We start from the raw sequence: 20529 nt of genomic DNA on the forward strand, positions 1-20529 counted from the left end.
TCCCATCTCCAAGCCTGCCTCTCCGACCAATAGCTTCCTTTCTCAGAAGTTCCTGTTGTCCTCTGTTCAGGTGCCGGGGTCCCTAGGGACTGGGGTTCTGGCAACGCCATCAGGCCCATCCCATGACTGCACAGTGTCCTTGTCCTGTGTTTACCCCTCTCCCAGTTGAATGCAAATTCCTTAAGATCTCCAGTGGTTTGGGTTTTGGTTTGGTATTCTCAGTGTTTGGCAAGCACTGTGCCCTACTCCAAATTGTCACTAAATAAATGTTTGTTGAATTGAAATGAATTCAATTAAATGGAACTGAATTGAATTAGGAGGCCACCGCTTTTGCCTGGGGTGGGGATGGGAAGATGGTGAGCAGGAGGAGAGCTTTTCTGTCATTCCCGGGAAGTCACCCTGGGCAGTCTGTAAGGCAATGCTGGGTCAGTAAGGAGAAGGCAAGAGGATGAAAAGCAGGAATCAAATTCATAGCCTGATTGGGATGGGAGTGAGGGAAAAGATGGGGAGCAGATAGGCAGTCCTGGAGGCAACAGAGCCAGGGCCACTTCATCAATGAATCCATTCAGATCAAGACTGGTTCAGTGGAGCTCACACTGGATGCTGCCACTGCTGCTTAAGGTTTCTAGCTCCAAGACGACTCTGAACTGCACTTGCCCATGTATTCTAGCAGTTCCATGGGAACTTTTTAAAAATGCCTACCTATGTATTCATTCCAAGGCAAAAGAGATGTAAGGGCTAGGCAAGGAGATCAAGTGACTTGCCCAGGGACACACAGCTAGGAAGTATCTGTGGTCACATTTGAACCCATGACCTCCCATTTATATGCCTGAATCACAAATATCTGATCCACCTAGCTGCTTCCTCCATGAGAACTTTTCAGTCCTTGAAGAAATGTTTTTGTTTTTGTTTTGTTTTAACATATTGATCACATGGTTTGATGGGAATATGATTAGAAATGTAGACTCTAAACAATCACCCTAGTGCAAATACTAATAATGTGGAAATAGGTCTTAATCAATGACGCATGTAAAACCCAGTGGAATTGTGCATCAGCCACAGGAGGGGGGGATGGGAGGAAGGGAGGGAAAGAACATGAATCATGTAACCATGGAAAAATATTCTAAATTAATTTAAATTTTTTTAATTAAAAAAGAATGAGACAGATTTTCGGACATAGCTAATGTAAGAATTTGTTTCTCTTAGTTAAGTGTATTTAATATAATTTATTACTTCTTTATAACTTCATATGTATTTTGTCATGTTACATATTATAGAGTTTATATGAAAATGGTCACAAAAATGTTTTTGTTGTTGTTATGTTTTAAGAAACATGCTACAGTTATAATAGATAATATTCCTATTCATATATGTCAGTGTTTGATGTTCCCTTTCCTCCTAAAAGTATAGCATGTATTTTTTCCAAATTGAAGTGAATTATAAATTGCTTGGTTTTAAGATTTGGGACCATGGCATTCTATGACACCTTGAAAATATATGTTGCTACCTTGGGTTAATGCAAAGCTAGGGCTGTAAAAGCCTGGCATTTTTACATTAGAATAGGGTCCCATTCCTTTTTTTTTTTTAATTTGAAGTAGTGTAAGAAAAAGAAAATGCTTTTTGCTGCTTCTGAAAATGAGAATTCATTCTCATTCAAAGAGATTCATTTAATTTTTGTTAGAACTCTGTTTGGGCAACCATTAGGTGGCTCATTAAATAGAGGGGCCAGGCCTAGTGACGGAAGATCCTGGGTTCAAATACAACCTCAGAAACTTCTAGTTGTGTGAGCCTGGGCAAGTCTCTTAAACCCAGTTGCCAAATCCTTGATGTTCTTCTGTCTTGGAATGGATACTTAGTATTTGTTCTAAAATAGAAGTTAAGAAAGCGAGAGTGAGAAAGAAGGAAAGAAAGAAAGAAGGAAGGAAGGAAGGAAGGAAGGAAGGAAGGAAGGAAGGAAGGAAGGAAGGAAGGAAGGAAGGAAGGAAGGAAAGAAAGAAAGAAAGAAAGAAAGAAAGAAAGAAAGAAAGAAAGAAAGAAAGAAAGAAAGAAAGAAAGAAAGAAAGAAAGAAAGAAAGAAAGAAAGAAAGAAAGAAAGAAAGAAGGAAAGAAAGAAAGAAGGCAAGAAGGCAAGAAAGAAAGAAAGGAAGAAAGGAAGGAAGGGAGGAAGGGAGGAAGAAAGAGAAAAAGAGAGAGAGAGAAAGGGAAGAAGGAAGGAAGCAAGGAAACAAGGAAGGAGAGAAGGAGAGAAGGAAGAAATCAGTTTTGGTTTATTAAAAATTTGTGGCATGTTAGTAGTCACACTCCAATGCTCATAATGTTCTGCTTTCTAATTCTTTAAAACTATGTTCATTGAAATGGACACTGCTAAGAACCCTCCACTGGGGATGATGGAGCCATTAAGTAGAATATGCCTAAAGATGTAAAAACAAACCAAACCAAAACAAAAACAACCAAGTTATTTGGTGATCTGAGAAGCCAGCTCTGAGACCTATGTATATGCATAAGCACCCTTCAGGCTTTATACAAGGTGTCCTAAAGCCATAGTTCAGTTTTAAGTGACTATGGAGGAAATAGATAAAATCCATGTACTGTGAGTCGGGGGAGGGGAATCTTCCTAGAAAAAGTAACCTTAGAAATCAGAGAAACAGATTCTGCCCTGCCCCTCTCTCCCACTGTCAAGATTCTTTAGATTTGGAGAAACTGCATCAGCAGTTTGTGAAGGTGAAATAGCTGTGAAACAAAGGTCTAAATTTGCTTTGAAGGTTTGGCCAGGCGACAAAGCAAGATTCTTTTCCTCCCAAGAGATTAGTATGGCAGCTATACAAGAAAAAAAAGCACGTGATTGAGGGGTTCAAAGGATAAATTTAAAGGACACGGTCCAGTTTTCCTATAGAGAAAATAATCCTTATTTTTTTAGGTCTATATTCACTAAATTTTGGGGAAAATAATTCCTAAACTGCATTCATTCTTTTCTATTTGGCTGATGTGAATATGACAGTTTTGTTTCTTAACTACAAACTTGGTTATTGCCTTGTCATGGCAAAACCTCTCATTCCTGCATCATCAGCTCATTTTGCTACAATTGTGGGAAGAAGAATTAGTAAGGGGTTTTTGCTTCAAAGTGAATTATAATTACAATTGTAGAATAATGAGTTATTGGAATTTGGGAAGGGGCAAGGATTCATCGTCTACCAATCATCGAAGACTAAATGAGATGCCACCTCTTCAAATGAAGCCTTCCCTGATTGCCCTAGATTCACAAAAAAGATTTCTTTATAGTATAATTTTCTATAGTAAGTACATTTAAAAAATTGGGTTTATGTAAAGTTTCTGTTCATAAGCAACAATTTCAGAAAGTAGCCTATTGTGCAAAAATGGGTCACACTTGTGGAATTAACATTATTTAGTGTGGAAAACTCAGTGGATCAAATTCAGATCCTGTTTTCACCACAGATAACAACATTGTTAGCCATAGATAGCATTGATGTCAACTTGGAAGGAGACCTCCAGTGGAGTGCTTCTGGGGATCTGTCCTCACCCCACTGCTGTTGAACATTTTTAGTAATGACTCAGATAAAGGCACAGATAGCTTGCTGATCAAATCTGTAGATGACACAAAGTTGGGAGGGATGACTAAAACAGTGGAAGACAGATTTTAAAAGATTTTGGCAGGCTAGAATATCAGACTGAATCAAAAAAGATAAAGCTTACAAAGGAAAATATAAAGTTTCACATTTGAGTTAAATTCAACTTCACGAGCACTAGAATGTGAATCATAGCTAGAGAGTTATGTGTCTGCAAAAGATCTGAGTGTTTTAGGAGACCTCAAGCTCAAGAGAAGTCAACAGTGTTCTATGGAGACCAAAAAATCCTAATGAGTTCTTATTCTGCTGAGGAATTGTCTAACAAGAATTTATTAGCTGCCTACTGTGTGCTAGGCAATAAGGATACAAAGATAAAAATGAAATCATCTCTGTCCTCAAGGAGCTTACATTCTATAAGGCTGACAACATACACGTATAAAAGTATAAAACTTGAATAAGTTGTACATAAAATAAATACAGAGTAATTTTCTTTTGGAGTTGGAGAGTTGGTAAAACCACAGATTTAGGTGTTATGATAAAAAGAAGTTTCTTATCCATTAGTTGTCCAAAAATAAAATGGGCTGGTTGTAATGGGTTTCCATAGCACTAGAGCTCTTTAAGCAAAGGCTGGAGGATTATTGTCAGATATGCTATGTAAGAGATTCTAGTGCAAATGTTGGCACTAGGTTTCTTCTACTTCTGAAATCCTGTGATCTTAAAAAATGATGCAATAAAGCTTCAATAATTTAGAATAAGAGAATGTCGCATAAGAGGTGAGTAGAATTCTGTCAGATTTAGCAAAAAAGTCTCAAATGAGAACAGCTTCGTGGCTCTCTGGATTGAGAGCCAGGACTAGAGACCTGGGTTCAATCTGGCCTCAGACACTTCTAGCTATATGACCCCAGGACGAATCACTTAACCCCCATTGCCTAGCCCTTACTGCTCTTCTGCTTTGGAATCAACACACTGTATTGATTCTAAGATGGAAGGTAAAAGATTAAGTCTTAAATAGGCATGTCTTAGATCTTTTTCTAGGGAATTTAACTACTGTAAAAAAAAGGTAATTTATCATAGGGCCCTTGTAAGTATAAGCTGGTCCCAGGATAGGGTCTTGAACAAAGTGTTATAGTGAGTGCATCTTCAGTGATATATGGGGTGTTCAAGGAGGATTGATACCTCTGGTGAGAGGGCTTGCCAAGACCTGTCAGGGCTGCTCATCCACCTTTGGGGTCTACCTGTCACCTATCTCTCACCTGTAGGTCCAAGTAGCAAGCATTTTCACAGTAGCCACAAACTAGTAAAACCATCTTGGCAGATGGACCAAACAAAGTTGAAGGTAGTCACTGGGCCTCCAACCCATTAAAGGGATGCTTACCAAAGCATGTGGAGATTTTTCTTGGTGGAACAGACCAGAACAATTTTGTTCTAGTGACCATGAGGGCTGCTGAAGTAGGCACTGTGGAGTACTCAGATCTTGGTCAGACATCAAAGATGCCAAGGACACCCAATGCATCTTAAGTCATTCATTGCCAGTCTTCCTGATTTTTGCCTTGCCAAGAGACACTTTCTGAAAGAGAGAGTGAAGATAACAGCTGTGCAACTCTGCCTCACTTAAATCAAATTCACTCAAAAGCTAAGACATAGTGAATCTCCAGTGAACATTTGAAAAAAAAATGCAGTTATTTTTAACTACAATGACTATTTAAAAAAATTATTCAATGACTGCTAAAAAAGTTAGAAGCTAACACAGAAAAAATACAAACAACGTTTAAAAATAGAGTTTAACATGCCAAAGACTGTTAAACCTCAAAATTGAAGCAAAGTTTAATTGGTTTTTCAATTTTCAAAATTGAACAAAAAACCCTAAATATTATTTTTATTTTAAACTAGATTCCTCTTATTTGAAAGACTGAAAATTTTCAAAGGAAGAGACCATTTTAACTTTATACTCATTAAAAAGCATATGATCTGCCTAAATTACAAGTAATTTCATTTATAAATTTAAGTGCATGTATGTGGATATATATATGTATGCATATATATACTTACATATATACATTTACTTACATGTATTTATTTAAATAGACAATATGACTTTGAACTAATACTTAAAATAAAACAAAAAACCTTGCGCTTTCTTTACTAAAACCATCAAGGCTCCTGTCAACTTGCAATAAAGAAGACTTCCAAAGTAGCAATGATAAGGGTCCTTAATTGAGGCTAGGGAATTGAAATCTGGGGTTACTGCACAGCACTGGGATGCAGGAGTATCCACATGGAGCAGGAGGCAGGGTTGGAGGTGCCACAGTTTTAAATATATTTTAAAATAGGAAGGAGTTTCATGGAAGGCATAGCCTCCTAAAGCTGTTACATAAATTGTTTTGCATAACAACTAGAATTCCATAGAGAAGGCTTATGAGGCTTGTAAGGGGGAGCAATAGGGAGAGTGAGGTTGTTAGCCTGAGCCCCGGGAGACTGGGGAGTGGTAACATCTGGTCAGAAAAGTGGGCTCTAGGTGCAACTAGTTTATTTTTTTTAGCTGGTGTCAACCATTCTTAGGCAATTTATAGCTCTGAAAGGTCAGCTCATAGTCAGCTGCATTCAACATTCCCTTTTGTGAAAGTTTTTCCCTTTCCTTCTTACCTACATAGGCCATAAAGAAAATTTAAGGGAAAGAAAAACCCAGGGCTATGTCAAAGATTGTGTTGGGTGGAAGAAAAGGATAGCATTGGAGCCCCTTCTTCCTCTTGTTTATGTTTCCAGACCCTTTGTGAGAAAGGAATGAAAAATAGCCTGGCTCACATCTCTGACCCTAGGTGGAATTCTTTAAATTAAAAACAAACAAATAATCTCTCTCTCTCTCTCTCTCTCTCTCTCTCTCTCTCTCTCTCTCTCTCTCTCTCTCTCTCTCTCTCTCTCTCTCTCTCTCTCTCTCTCTCTCTCTCTCTCTCTCTCTCTCTCTCTCTCTCTCTCTTCCTCCCCACTCCCTCTCTCTGTCCTTTGACAACAATAAGTCATGCTTGCTTTAATTTTTTTTTTAAAGCATAAAATCACTTTAAAACTTCTACCTGTTCTGGCCCATTGGCCTAAATTCTCAGTGGAACCAGCTGTTTACACCAGCTGGATGGGACTTTCTGTAAATTCATTTCTACACTCCCTTGCTGATGTAGCTGGACTCTGTCTTTAAGTTTCAGGGGAAAATAAAATGATATTTTAGGTTTGAATTAATAAAGTGCTTTCACATGAAACAACACTTGGGCTTTCTTGGCTTCAGTTTCCATATTTGGAAAATGTGCTTGTTGCTCAATCATTTTTCTGATGTGTCCAATTATTTGTGACTTCATTTTGGATTTTCTTGGTAAAGATACTGGGATAGTTTGCCATTTTCTTTCTTTCAGAAGAGAAAACTGAGGCAAACAGAGTTAAGTGACTTGCCCAAGGTCACAGAACTAGTGTCTGAGGCCATCTCTGAACTCAGGTAGATGAGTATTCCTTACTCCAGTCCTTGTATGCTATCCACTGAGCTGTAAATGCCAGGAAAATGTAGGGGTTAAATTAAATGACCTTTAAGCTCCCTTCAAGCTATAAAGTTTGATATTTCTCCAACTTTATTCTGTGATTCCATATTTTGAAGATTTTTCTTAATTCCTTCTCCCCATCATGAAGAATTGGACCTGACTAAAAATGATGAAACAACAAGTCTATATGTTTTATCTCTTTATGTATACACTGTATATGCCATAGTCCTTACTTTATCTCCCCCCAGTAGAATGTCAGCTCTGTGAAGGCAGGTGCTGTTTGATCTTTGTGTTTTTATCTCATGTCTAGCACAGTGACTGATACTTAGTAGGCATTTAATAAATCCTTGATTGATTTTCACAACAAATATAGGTGGGAAAAGTGTTATTCCTTCCTTCCTTCCTTCCTTCCTTCCTTCCTTCCTTCCTTCCTTCCTTCCTTCCTTCCTTCCTTCCTTCCTTCCTTCCTTCCTTCCTTCCTTCCTTCCTTCCTTCCTTCCTTCCTTCCTTCCTTCCTTCCTTCCTTCCTTCCTTCCTTCCTTCCTTCCTTCCTTCCTTCCTTCCTTCCTTCCTTCTTTCTTTCTTTCTTTCTTTCTTTCTTTCTTTCTTTCTTTCTTTCTTTCTTTCTTTCTTTCTTTCTTTCTTTCTTTCTTTCTTTCTTTCTTTCTTTCTTTCTTTCTTTCTTTCTTTCTTTCTTTCTTTCTTTCTTTCTTTCTTTCTTTCTTTCTTTCTTCCTCTCTTTCTTCCTCTCTTTCTTTTGTCTTTGTTTCATTCTTTTTTCCCTCCTTCTTTCTTGATAAGTGACTTGTTCAGGGGCATATATCCAGTTAAGTGTCAAGGCTAAGATTAGGTGAAATGTTATTTCAATAACTTATTCATGCCATATTATGAACTGTTCTTTAATTGTTTCATACTATATATCTTATCTCCTTAATAAGACTTTCTTGGACAGTCTTCTGCATCTCTTTTATCTCACATAGCATTTCCTGCATTGTTAGCTACACAGGATACATCTAATGAAAACTTGTGGAAATGAATGAAATCAAATCGATTAGCATCTATAGTTCTATGATTCTGTATCATTACATGAATGCTAGAGTTAATCAAATCACAACCAGCTTTGAACTCCTTTAACCTGCAGTTTTATTGCCATCAGGGACCTCAGAAGTTATCCATTTAGAAACTTTCATTTTTCAAACAACAAAACTAAGTCCAGAGTTAAACAATTCACCAAATGTCACACAGCTGGTTGGTAACTGAGTAGTGACTAAAATTGGGTGTCTTGACACTTCGTTAAATGTGTTTGGATAAACCTGACCCTATGCAAGTAAAGAAATTAAATACCTACTTAAGATTATTTAAAGGATGCCAAAGGGCCTTTCTGTCTGAAAATGTCAATGACATTCATTGTCTAATTGCAAATATCGAGGCATTCAGTCTTCCTTGGGGTCCACCTTTTTCACTCTTGGATATTAAAGCTTTGAAAACTTCTCTTAAAATATTATCTATTAAGAAATGTCAATGATGAGCTCATGAAAACATGGATCATAATAGTGTAGATTTAGAGCTAAAAGGAACACTAAAGGTTCCAACTTCTTTAATTCACAGATAAGGAAACTGAGGCACAGACAGTTAAATGATTTATCCAGAGTCAAATGGTTATTTAAGTCTCTGACTAACTGTTTTTCTTTGTTATAAAGAAGTTTTCACTGAGGAAGTATATTAGAAAAATTACTGCAATGTAAAACAAATAAATGTAACAAACATTCTCTAGCCAGCTATCCCCAAAGTCAAGGTACTTCTCTTTAATGCTCTAGCAGCAACCTGAAGGTCTGGAGTAAATCTTCTCTAATGTTATTGGTTCAAGCTCCCACTGACTGTAATTCCCCACAACCATTAGCCAACTCTGACTAGCATCCCAGTTCCATTTAACCACTTTATATCAATTAGTTTTTACAAAGGGATATTTAGTTTAAAAATATAGCAAGAACCAAAGGACAAACATTTTTCTCCATCATGCAACTGTCCCTTGTATCATCTCAGTCTCTCCATTGCAGCTGGGCAATTTCACATCCATATGTGGTATGATCACCAAGTGAGTCCTCATCTCAGCTACTTCTGAGTCAGGTATTGACATTCACTCCTCAAGGACACTTTTTCTGCTCTAGGCATCAATGCTGGGCTGGCTACAAAACTTAACATGGATTCTGGTACCCAGAATCCTGAAGGTCAGCTCTCCTGACCTTTTAAAAGGCACGAGGTCAAAGTTTATAGATTAATGTCTTTATCTAATATTCATGGGGCTCATACATTGGCCTCAGAGAAGAGAAGGTCCAAGACCTCTCTCCTGAGAATATTGTGTCTTACTGGATACCATCAGGAAAGGCACCAAACCAAAAGAGAGTAGGTAAGGAGGACTGTGGAAGCTCTGGTTGACTAGAAGTTTTTAAGGCAGTTCCAGCAATGTAGTCAATCAAAGAGGTTTTTCCTAATCACATAATTAGCAGATGGGGAGAAGTTACAGAATATCTATTAATGGTCTACAGTCCTTTCAGGACATTTTCATACAGCTGTTCCCAAAACAGGTTTCCCAGACTTTCATACTTGGGGAGACAACATTATCAGAGGCATTCACACATGTTCCAGTCCTTGTTACATAAAAAATATTTATGTGTGTGTATATACATATACATATGTATGTAAAATCTGAGAGCGAAAATTCCTCTTACCACCTTAGGATGAATTACTTTGTAAGTCTAGCTAGCCAGGTATTTAACTAGTTAGGAGTAAAATCATAGGTTTTGTTGAAAGAATACTATATTTGGAGTTGGAAGATAGGTTTGAATCTTGTTGTTGACATTAAATGTGTCAGCAGGAGCAAGTTATTTCACTTTTTATTTATAAGACTCTTTCAATGCTCTGGAAACCTTAAAGCAAAGCAAATTTAATATGTGTTATTAGCAAGGATAATTTATCTAATGCTGGAATGGACCTCAGAGATCAGCTACTGATGGATCTTCCCATATCCAGTCTGTCTTTACTCTAATCCTTCCTTCATTTAGCCACTAGAATCATTTTTCTTAAAACACAAATCTCATCAGGTCATTTTTCCCATTTCTTAATAAACTCCAGTAACTCCCTATTGCCTCCAGGATCAAATACCAATTCCTCTGCTGTTCAAAGCTTTTCATAAACTAGGTCTGCTCCCTACCCCCTTTTCCATTCTTCTCATACCTTCTTCTCATACCCCCTTTCCCCATCCTCCTCCCCAGACTCCCTGACCTAGTGACACTTGATGTCCCTCAAACAGGACACTTCACCTTCTAGCCTCAGGCATTTTCTCTGGCTGTCCCCCAGGCTTGTAATGCCTTCCCTCTTCATCTCCACTTCCCTGACTCTCTTCAAATCCCAACTAACATTCTATCTTATTCATGAAGCCTTTCACAACCCTTCTTAACTCTAGTGCCTTCCCCCCTTTTAATTATTATCTATTTATCCTATATATAGTTTATAGGCACATATTTGTTTACTTGTCCAACCTTCTTCCTCCATTAGATTATGATCTTTTTAAAGGGAAGAGACTATTTTTTACCTCTTTGTATCCTCAGCTCTTAGCACAGTGCCTGGGACCTAGAAGGTGCTTTTAAAAATGCCAATAGTGGTTGGCTATTATAACATCCTTTTAACTTTGAAAAAAAAAAACAAGATCCAGACTAGTGACTTGCCCAATATCATACAAGCATCAGAGATGGGGTTTTAACTGAAGATTTCTGACTAAAGACCTAGTGCAAAAAATTGAAAAATAATAACAATAATGAGAACTAGTGTTCTTTTTACCTTTCCATAATAGACATTGAATAAACATATTGGAGGCAAAGTGTCTGGAAAAGTCTAGAAGTTTGATGCAGAATCTCTGCTTTACTACTTTCTACTGACAATGGACAAGATTGATTTATCTTCTTGAAGCCTCAGCTATTTTATCTGTAAGATAAGGTGGTTGGACAAAATGACTCTAGATCCCTTCCAACCCTAGATCCTCAGACCTTCGAGTACAGATTTCTACATGTGAGGTCTTCCTTCTAGGACAGGGGTAATAAAGTCAAGAGTCTTGGGAACAGCAGAAAGCTACTAGACACCAGTGAAGAAAGAAAACAGCCAAAGGAGAAGAACTACAGAAATGAGGATGGAGGGCACAGAAAACAAACTTCACCCAGTTCACATTTGGCCTGGGGCCAGTCCTGGGTTTGGGCCACATGGCTTCTGTGACTCATAGTTTAAAGAGAAGAAACGCTTTAGCTGTACTGGAAGAGCAGTTCAGACAGAATTCCTGAAGCCCCTCCCTTTTCATGGAAAGGAAAAAGCTGCCTCTTTCCCCTGGCACACAAGGAAAGAAACTGCTCCAGTTGCTTGGCAGTGTTTTAATTATCCCCTGTAGAATATTAACATCAGATAAAATCTGAACTCATCCTTAAAAAAAAGAAAATGAAAAACTTAGTGAGATTTTAACATCAAAGCCTTTGTGCTCACCATCTCAATGGCCTTTTGGGGTCTGCATTTTTTTCCCTTTTAGGAGAAAAATTAAAGCTATTAAATTATTTCAAAGTCTGAGTTGAAAAAAATGACTGTTCTCATGGAAACATTCATTAAAGTACCCACTTTCTACATCATATTTTAAGATTTTTGGATTTTAATAGTCTAATTAGGAATTTAAAATATTATAGCCATGATAAATAAGTTAATATTTTTATAAAAACTTCAATGTTTGAATTCCCCTAATTTTTGAAAGCTTTGTGAATTTTATATTGTTATTGGAGTATGGGGGTGGAACTGTACTTAAAACATAGGGAAGTGTATAATAAGTATAATTTAAATTTTGTAGCAAGAAGTGTCTATACCAATTGTTAGAACAATACTCTTTAAAATATAAATAAGTAAAAGAATCTGGCTAATGGGGATATTGTGCTAATAGTTTACAAGTATTTCCATTAGAGTAAGACATATTACTTTGCATCCTTTCAAGGTAATTGGGGTGAAGAGGAGTGTACTAAGGCAAAGCATAAAAAGCAGGGTGTAGGCACCTGGGTAGAGGACAAAGGTTGGAGGTACTTGCACTGGGCATCTCTCTACTGAGAAATGGAGGAGCCCAGGTGACAATCCAGAAAAGGATATCATACGTCTCAGCAAGAAATTTCTCTGTAGAGGTTATTAGGGAAATGGAGCAGGGTAGAGAGAGATGTTGACAACATTTGATGGTGGTGCTATAGATTTTCTTTCCTTCCTCTCTATGAAGCTCACAAAAAGAAACAGAAACTTTGAAGTTTCGTGAAGGATAAAAGCATTGCCAAATTAAGTCCCTGAAATATATTTGAGAGTAAAGCTAATACCAAAGGTTGTTCATGATTAAGAAGTTAGTCAGTAAATACATATTTATTGTTCCTAACACTGTGTATCATAGAGACTGGGTGTCACACTGGAGGAAGGATATCGATAAATTGTGTTGTCCCAGGGAAGGGAATTAAGATAATGAATAGCCATGAGACCATACCATGAGAACACTGGCAGAAGGACAGAGAGATGTTTAGATGGAAAATGGGAAGATTTGATGGAGGTGGCAGGAGGGTGGGGGGATGGTTGGAGCAGGGAAGAAGGGGAATGATTATTATCTTAAAGTATCTGAAGGGCTGTAATATGGAAGAAAGTTTAGACTTGTTTTGCTCATCCCCAGAGGACAGACCAGGAGCAATAGATAAAAGTTGCAGAGAGATAATTTTAGGCTTCATAAGTTGCCTTGGGTGGTAATGTCTTCCCTCTTACAGCCTTCAGGCAAAGACTGGGTGATCACAGGGCAGGCATTGTGTAGAAGGGATTATTGTTCAGGTGTGGTTGGACTAGATGGTCTTTTTAGGTCTCATCCAACCAATTTTGTCTCAGGGATATTTTGTGTTTGTTAGATTGCCTTATCTCAGTTTCTTCACATTCGTTTTGCATGATAAAGGTCTATTGAGCCAGATTCTCTCACACCTCTTACACCTGTGTATATCTATGCTCAGTGCCCTGTCCTGAGGATGCTATCTAGGAACAAAAGCAGGGTTTGGCTATTCTAGAAGTAACCAAAATAAAGTAGCAGGGCAATAGAACCTGCAAGACCAAAAAGAATGGATCTTTGATAATGGAATTTCAGGGATGTGAAAGAAGAGATCATAGATGTGGAGCAGGAGGAAACTTTGAGGCTATGGAGGGCAAATTTCCTCATGTGACTGATGAGGAATCTGAGATCCTAAAAGGGTAAGTGACTTGCCAAGATATTTATGTACAGGAAGGACCCAGCATAGTGAATGGACTCACTATGATGAATGTATGGGGAAACCTGGACAAGACACATAAATAAGAGTTAAACAGGATATGTTGCCATTGATGGGATGTCAACTATATGACTGGTGGAAGTATCCACATCCCTTGGGTAACAGAGAAATATCTTGGGGCCAATGGTTAGGAAAAGAACTTTGGTGGAAAGTATGGATGGATTGTATAAGTAGGTATCACAATATGGGGCTCCCAAATGAAACACTGATATCTTAAATGCTAGCAATTTTTATTGAAATTATTTGATGACTTAAGAGTTACTTTTGAAGTCTGAGGGAAAATATCTTTCTCCCTTAAAATGAGAAGTTACATTCTGCCCTGATCTAATAGGCTTCAAAGTCCTCAACACACATGTAAAATGGGAAATATATATATATGTATATACATATATATATTTCTATTTATAATACAGGGTTTTATTTTGCATCAAAATCACAAACTGATGTTTTGACCTTTGAAACAATAAAGCATATGAAATTCTATTTTTCTATTGGTCTAAAGAATCACCTGACCTGTAATTGCCATTTCCCGTTGCTCTGGAGATAGAATCTCGCTGGTGCTCCATTGTTTCAACTTAATGGGACAATGGTATAGTGTGTCTATGGAACCCCAATGTTTTGTGTGTCTTTAAATTTATTACTATAGATACTAGGCACAATTAACAAAGACTTCCGAGGGGTGAATGATGCCAGTATTTGAAATCCCTGAATAACACTCTTTATTATCCCCAAATGTGATGCATTCTTTGGGTTTGTAGAGGAAGGCTTGGGGAAAAAAATTATAATATTGAGAGTTAGGCTTTTGAAGAGAATCAATAGAGAAAGAGGAGTAGGATTTGGGGGGGTTGAATTCTTGTTTCTCTTTAAAGTTTAGAACTTTGAGAATTCTTTTACCCATAAAAGAGAGTTTTAAAAAGATTTTGCCCTTCCTTTGAGTTTTACTGTCATCAAATTTCAGAAACAAGCAATCTTTCTATGATATCTTCTTTGTTAGGGTAATCAGTGATCTGCATCTTTGCTGGGACAATTCTGATTTTTTTTAAGCTGGATTGGGCATGCTGGCACAAGTCAGGGGATTGGAACTTTTGTCTATTAATAATTTTTATGTAGACTCCCCCTGCAAAGGGGAAATATCCTGTAGATGTATCTAGTATACATATATATATATATACATATATATATATATATATATTTCCCCCCCCCCCTTCACTCAAGCAACACAATGGGTAGAAATGGCAGTTTCTTTATCCATGTCTAAGAGAACATTCCTAAAAGCAACATAGCACAGGATTGGAAAGCTTTGATGGGGATGAAAGTTCTGAAGTATGAGGCTGCTACAGGAAAAAGAAGGCCTAGGTAGAATGCTAACAAGTTAAGGGGATAGTATAAAGGCAATGGGCTTCTGGTAGAAAGGAGAGAAGCAGAGGTGGGAGAATGAGGGTGATAAAGGCCCACTTTGTCTATTTTCTCAGTCCTGTTAGGATATATGCTTTTTTTTTTTTTTTGGCCTGGTTATGTGGGAGGCATTTGGAGAAGGTGAACCTAACCAGAAAGAGATTGGTCAATTCCAATTTTATGATTTGTTAATCTTTTTTGTGAGAGATGAATGAAAACTAGACCACCCTCAAGTATTTGATAAACTAAAAGGTCACCGGACTCACTACATCTCATCCTTTCTGTTTTATTTTCTTGATCTTACCTACATCCTGGATTGGACCACCCAAGAAGGCAATTAGACATTTGCCCAGTGGCCTACAGGGTAAATAACAGTCTTTGCACTTCTTTGTTGGGGCTGGAGGGAAGAGTTACAGGGGCCTGCCACCACCCCTGGAGAGTCAGACCGGTGGCTTAGCACTAGGGGGATAAGGCAAGTCTTCATGGAGGCCTGTTAAACTGTCTGCATCTTTCTGAACTCATCCCATTTCTTCTTTTATGCAAACATAGAAAATCCTTCAGGAAATTGCCTATTTATATATTTTTAATCTTCATCTCCTTTTTCTTCTCCCTTTGATATCTCCCTTCCCTCTTGTAACTTGATGTTTCTTCCCAGAGTATATGAAGAGACCTGGATTCATTTCCTTGTGTGGGAGATCATAAAATGAACAATGAGATCTTTACTAGAGTTATTCTGTGCGCTTTGCTTAGCTCCTAAGTGGAGGAAACACTGAGCTTAGATTTACTGCCTTTGTCACTGGGATTGGAGGTTTCTAATGGTTATAACTCTTCAAGAACCAGTATCATGTAACACATTCCCACCCCATATTAGGACTAAGATTAAAGCATTGGTACTCATGGAACCAAGTCTTTGGGAATTAACTTCCTGGTGAATGAAAACATTCACTCGCCCACCATATTGGATCCTGTAGGCACAGTTTCAAATTTATGTCTGGTAACAATAAAGTTATTAATGATATCATTATTATATTAAATTTATAATTATAAAACTAAATTGCAAAATAATGTTTTAATAATTAAAAATATAATGTTAATTGCATTTGAAGAGCAATTTAAGGCTGGAAAAGTTCTTTACATATATTCTCTCTCTGAGTCCTCGCAACAACTCTTGTAAACTAGCTGCTACTGTCTAATAGCACCTCTGGGGTCAGTTTAGAAGGAAAATTCTTCAAGATTAATATTGGATGCTTTAGGTTTTAGGATATGACTCTTTTTGCTAGTCTAGAGTCTTCTCACACTTTTTATTTTATTGTTATTATTTTTAATCCTTACATTTTGTCTTAGTATGAGTTCTCAGAAAGAAGAGTAGCATGGGCTAGGCAATTGGGGTTAAGTGACTTGCCCAAGGTCACACAGGGAGGAAGTATCTCAGGTCATATTTGAACCCATGTCTCCCCAACTCCTAGCCTGCTGCTCTCCAGCTGCCCCTTCCCAAATTCTTTCAATCTGATGTATTGGATAGACATTATCTTTTTTTTTCCAAACATAAAATCCCTTTTCTCATCTCTGTTCCTCTTTGCCTCACTGAGTTATGCAGATGTTTTCCATATTTTCCATAATTACATAGAATCACAAAGGCAGAAGGGAACTCGGAGTTTATCTAGTATGTACTGTCTAGCCATGAACATGAACAAAAATCCCTGGTACAACATTCTGAAAAAGTTGCCATTTAATGTGGACAGTTTTCAAAAAAAAGAAATACAAACTCTTAATAATTAAGAAAGAAATGCTTCAGACTGCTAACATTAAAAGAAAATGGAAACTAAAATGACTCCAAAGTTCTACCTTCCACCCATCAAATTGCTAAAGATGACAAAGGGGAAAACTTGTCATTGTTGGAGGGACTAATTGGAGGATAGGCATTGTTGGTGGTATGGATCAGTGTAATCATTCTGAAAAGAGATTTGGAACCATACCCCAGAAGACCCTATGCTGGCCATACCTATGGACCCCATGAAATGACTAGTAGGCATATATCCCAACATGGTCAAAGAAATGGGAGAAAGACCCATGTTTACAAAAATGTTTAAGATAGTACTTTTTGAGGCTAACTAGGTAGCTCAGTGGATTGAGAACCAGACCTAGAGATAGGAAGTCCTGGGTTCAAATCTGGATTCAGACACTTCCCAACTATGTGACCCTGGGCAAGTCATTTAACCCCCATTGCTTTGCTCTTACCACTCTTCTGTCTTAGAACCAATGTGGAAGGTAAGGGTTTGAAAAACAATAATAAAAAAACAGATAGATAGATAGATAGATAGTTAGATAGATAAAAAGGAGCACTTTTGTTGAAGCAAAGAAATAGGAGTGAAATGGGTCCACATAAATTGGAGAATGGCTAAGCAAATTATGGTACATGAATAAGTTGTCATGCAGCTTTTGCATGAAAATCTCTAATGAGGGGGAACCTACTACGAATTGAATGGGTCTATCTCTACCTTTGGACAGCTATATTTACCAATACCAGCTATATTTCTCTTTCATTAAATAAAAATCTGGGGCAAGTAAGTGGAAAGAGTTCCAGGTCTGGAGTCAGGAAGACCTGAGTTCAAATCTAGCCTCAGATACTTATTAACTGTGTGACCCTGGACAAACATTACACCCCTTTTTTCATCTCCACTCCCCCTCCCCTCACCAAGTTATACAGGTTTATTACATAATTGATGGAGTCATTTAACCTCTTTAAAGGTAGCTAAGCAATAGAATGCTGGGTCTGGAGTCAGGAAGATCCATCCTGCTAAGTTCAAATCTGACCTCAGACACTTACTTGCTGGATGACCTCAGAGAAGTCATTTAATATTTTGTTGCCTCAGTTTCCTCATCTGTAAAATGAGCTGGAAAGGAAATGGCAAACCACTCCAGTATCTTGGCCAAGAAAACCCCAGATGAGATCATGAAGAATGGGATCTGACTGAAAGTGACTAAACAATTCCTAAGATTTTCCTTTCATTAAATCAAAATCTGCTTTTTAGCAACTCCTACCTCTTTTATTCCTATTTCAGCCCTCAGAGGCTAAGCAGAATATTTGCCAATTTTAAAACTGTCTTTATAGGTTTGGAATGTAGTCATTTCACCCAGGCAAGCAGTTGAGAAGTTTAAATTTCCTCTTCTGGGCCATTAGCTTCAATCCTAATAAGCTGTAGCCACATCTGGATCCTTCTGCACAAAACAAATGACAGTGAGCTGTCCCCATTACAGGTGACAGTGACACACACACAAATTTTTAATCATAATAAAGATGCCAGTTTTTGCCACTCCGAAAATCTCTTCTTTCTGAACAGTTGTCTTTCCTATCATTGTTCTGCCTTTAAACTTTTTCCTATTGTATCATTAGCCTTTGGGATGAGGGACTTGGTGGGGGAGCAGGGGCAGCATCTCAGACACAGCTCAAAGTTAGTTATTGCTCAAAGTAATACACAGTTGTAGAGCTGCAAGAGATTAAATAATCATGTGCCATTTCTCCTAATGCTTTCTGCAAAGATGGCTTTCTGAAGACCAACTTAAATATTTACTACTTAATGTGGAGAGAAAGAGATTGTTTGGCATCGAGAAGTAGCACCCTGCTGGTCTCAATGACTCTGTGTCATTTGTTTCTTCCCTGCTGGGTAACAGCAGCTCCTCTTACTTTGCAGAAGAAAAAAAACCCAACCCAAAAATGACTTATGGGAAGAATTTGTTCTTTAACAGTGCATTAACATCCACACATCAATTTTAATACCTAGGCAGTGCCTTTCTCTGCAGTCTGCAGGTGTATGGAAGCCTGGATGCATTGTGATAAGATGGCAGATGTACAAGAAGAAGAAAACTCATGTGTTCCTGTTGGAAAAAAAATAACGGACAGGAGCAATGTGATAAGTAAGCTTCAAAGTTAACCAGCCACAATTCCCAGAGATCCTTCAGTGAATCTACAGTGTGGTGCTAAGATGTAGTTTCTAGGATGTACAATGGTAAAGAACACAAGTCTGGAGTCAGAAAAGTTTGGGTTTCTGTATCTTTTTTTTTAAACCTTTACTTTCTTTCTCAGTAGCAACTCTAAGACAGAAGGGAAAGGGTTAGGGAACTGGGATTCAGTGACTTGCCCAGGGTTACACAGCTAGGAAGAGTTTGAGGCCACATTTGAACCCAGATCCTCCTGACTCCAGGCTTGGTTCTTTATTTACTGTGCCACTTAGCTGACCCCCTCTCCCCCATATCTGTCTCTTATTACTTTAAAATCTTTTGTTTTGGCTTTTAAAGAAAGCCCATATTGACTCGGTCCTACCTTTACATTCTTCTCATACATTATTACCTTTTCCCTCTGATCTAGTGACATTGGCTTTCTTCTTATTTCTAGCACTCAATACTCCCAACTCTGGGTCTCATCACTGGTTCTCTCCTATGCCTCGAATGTTCTTCCTTGATCTTGCCTGCAACTGCTGACTTTTTTCAAGACTTATTTGAAATTCTGCAAGTATTCTTTCCCATTCTCCCCTTCCCTTCATCCCTCCTTATCTACCATTTACTATATAGAGGTATAGACAGACTTTGTCCATGGAATTTTCTTGGCAAAGATATTGGAGCAATTTGCCATTTCCTTCTCTAGTGTGTCCCCATTTTACAGATGAAGTCCTGAAGCAAACAAGGGTTAATTGACTCATTCACAGCTAGTATCTGAGGTCAGAATTGAACTCAGAATTTCCTGATTCCAGGACCAGTGTTCTATCCACTGTGCCACCTATTATGTCCATATCTATGTGGCAGCTAGATAGTATGGAGGATAGAGTACCTGGCTTGGAATCAGGAAGATTCATCTTCCTGAGTTCAAATCTGGCTTCAGACCACTTACTAGCTGTGTGATCCCGGGCAAATCATTTAACTGTTTGCCTCAGTTTCCTCATCTGTAAAATGAGTTGGAGAAGGAAATAACAAAGCACTCCAGAATCTTTGCCAAGAAAACCCCAAATGAGATCATGGTGTCAAACCCAACAAACAACTGAACAATTACATAGAGATATCTAAACATATGTGTATGTATTTTTATATCTGTATCTATACATATATATTAAATGCACATGGTTTCTTGCATGTTACTTTTCCCCATTAGAATGTGAGATTCTTTCCTTTGTTTCCCTGGTACTTAACACAGTGGTTGGCACATGGAAGGCACTTCATAATAATAATAATTTAAGCCCTTAAATGTTTGATGATGATGATGATGATGATGACGACCTTGGGCAATTCACTTAACTTCTCTGGGCCTCAGTTTCTTCAACTGTAAAATGAGAAAGTTGGACCAAAAGGCCTCCAGAGTCTTTCCTGGTTCCAATCTAAAATTCCAAGAGCTCCCAGTGTCCTCAAGTTTCCTTCAATCATTAATCAAATAGTGATGAGAACTGAGGTGCCTCTTAAGGTGAGGTGTTTTCTTTTTTTTAAGAGTTCTGATTTCTTTTGGTGAATTTTGTCTTTAAAAACAATCCCTTGAGGTTAAAAACAATTCTGGTCACAATTCCTAGTTCCTAGGTTAGTTTTTGCTAGGAGACAGCCCTCTTGTTTACTTCCCAAACTCATTTCTTTTCCAAGGCAGCAAGGAAGGCCTTCATTGTTGGGAGATGAAAATGGAGATGCGTGGAA

General features: G+C 37.9%; 1 long non-coding RNA gene across 2 annotated transcripts in view; it reads right to left on the reverse strand.

Annotated features, from left to right (window-relative positions):
* Window positions 1–1301: 1301 nt before the first annotated feature.
* LOC103104184 (uncharacterized) overlaps window positions 1302–20529 on the reverse strand; it is a 75659-nt gene continuing 56431 nt past the window's right edge. For both annotated transcript variants that reach the window (XR_468138.3, XR_008911382.1), the window contains one exon: window positions 1302–5151. This is a non-coding gene — a long non-coding RNA (uncharacterized LOC103104184). The remainder of the gene's footprint in view (window positions 5152–20529) is intronic.

The sequence above is a fragment of the Monodelphis domestica genome, chromosome 4, assembly GCF_027887165.1.
Source record: "Monodelphis domestica isolate mMonDom1 chromosome 4, mMonDom1.pri, whole genome shotgun sequence".
NCBI lineage: Eukaryota > Metazoa > Chordata > Mammalia > Didelphimorphia > Didelphidae > Monodelphis > Monodelphis domestica.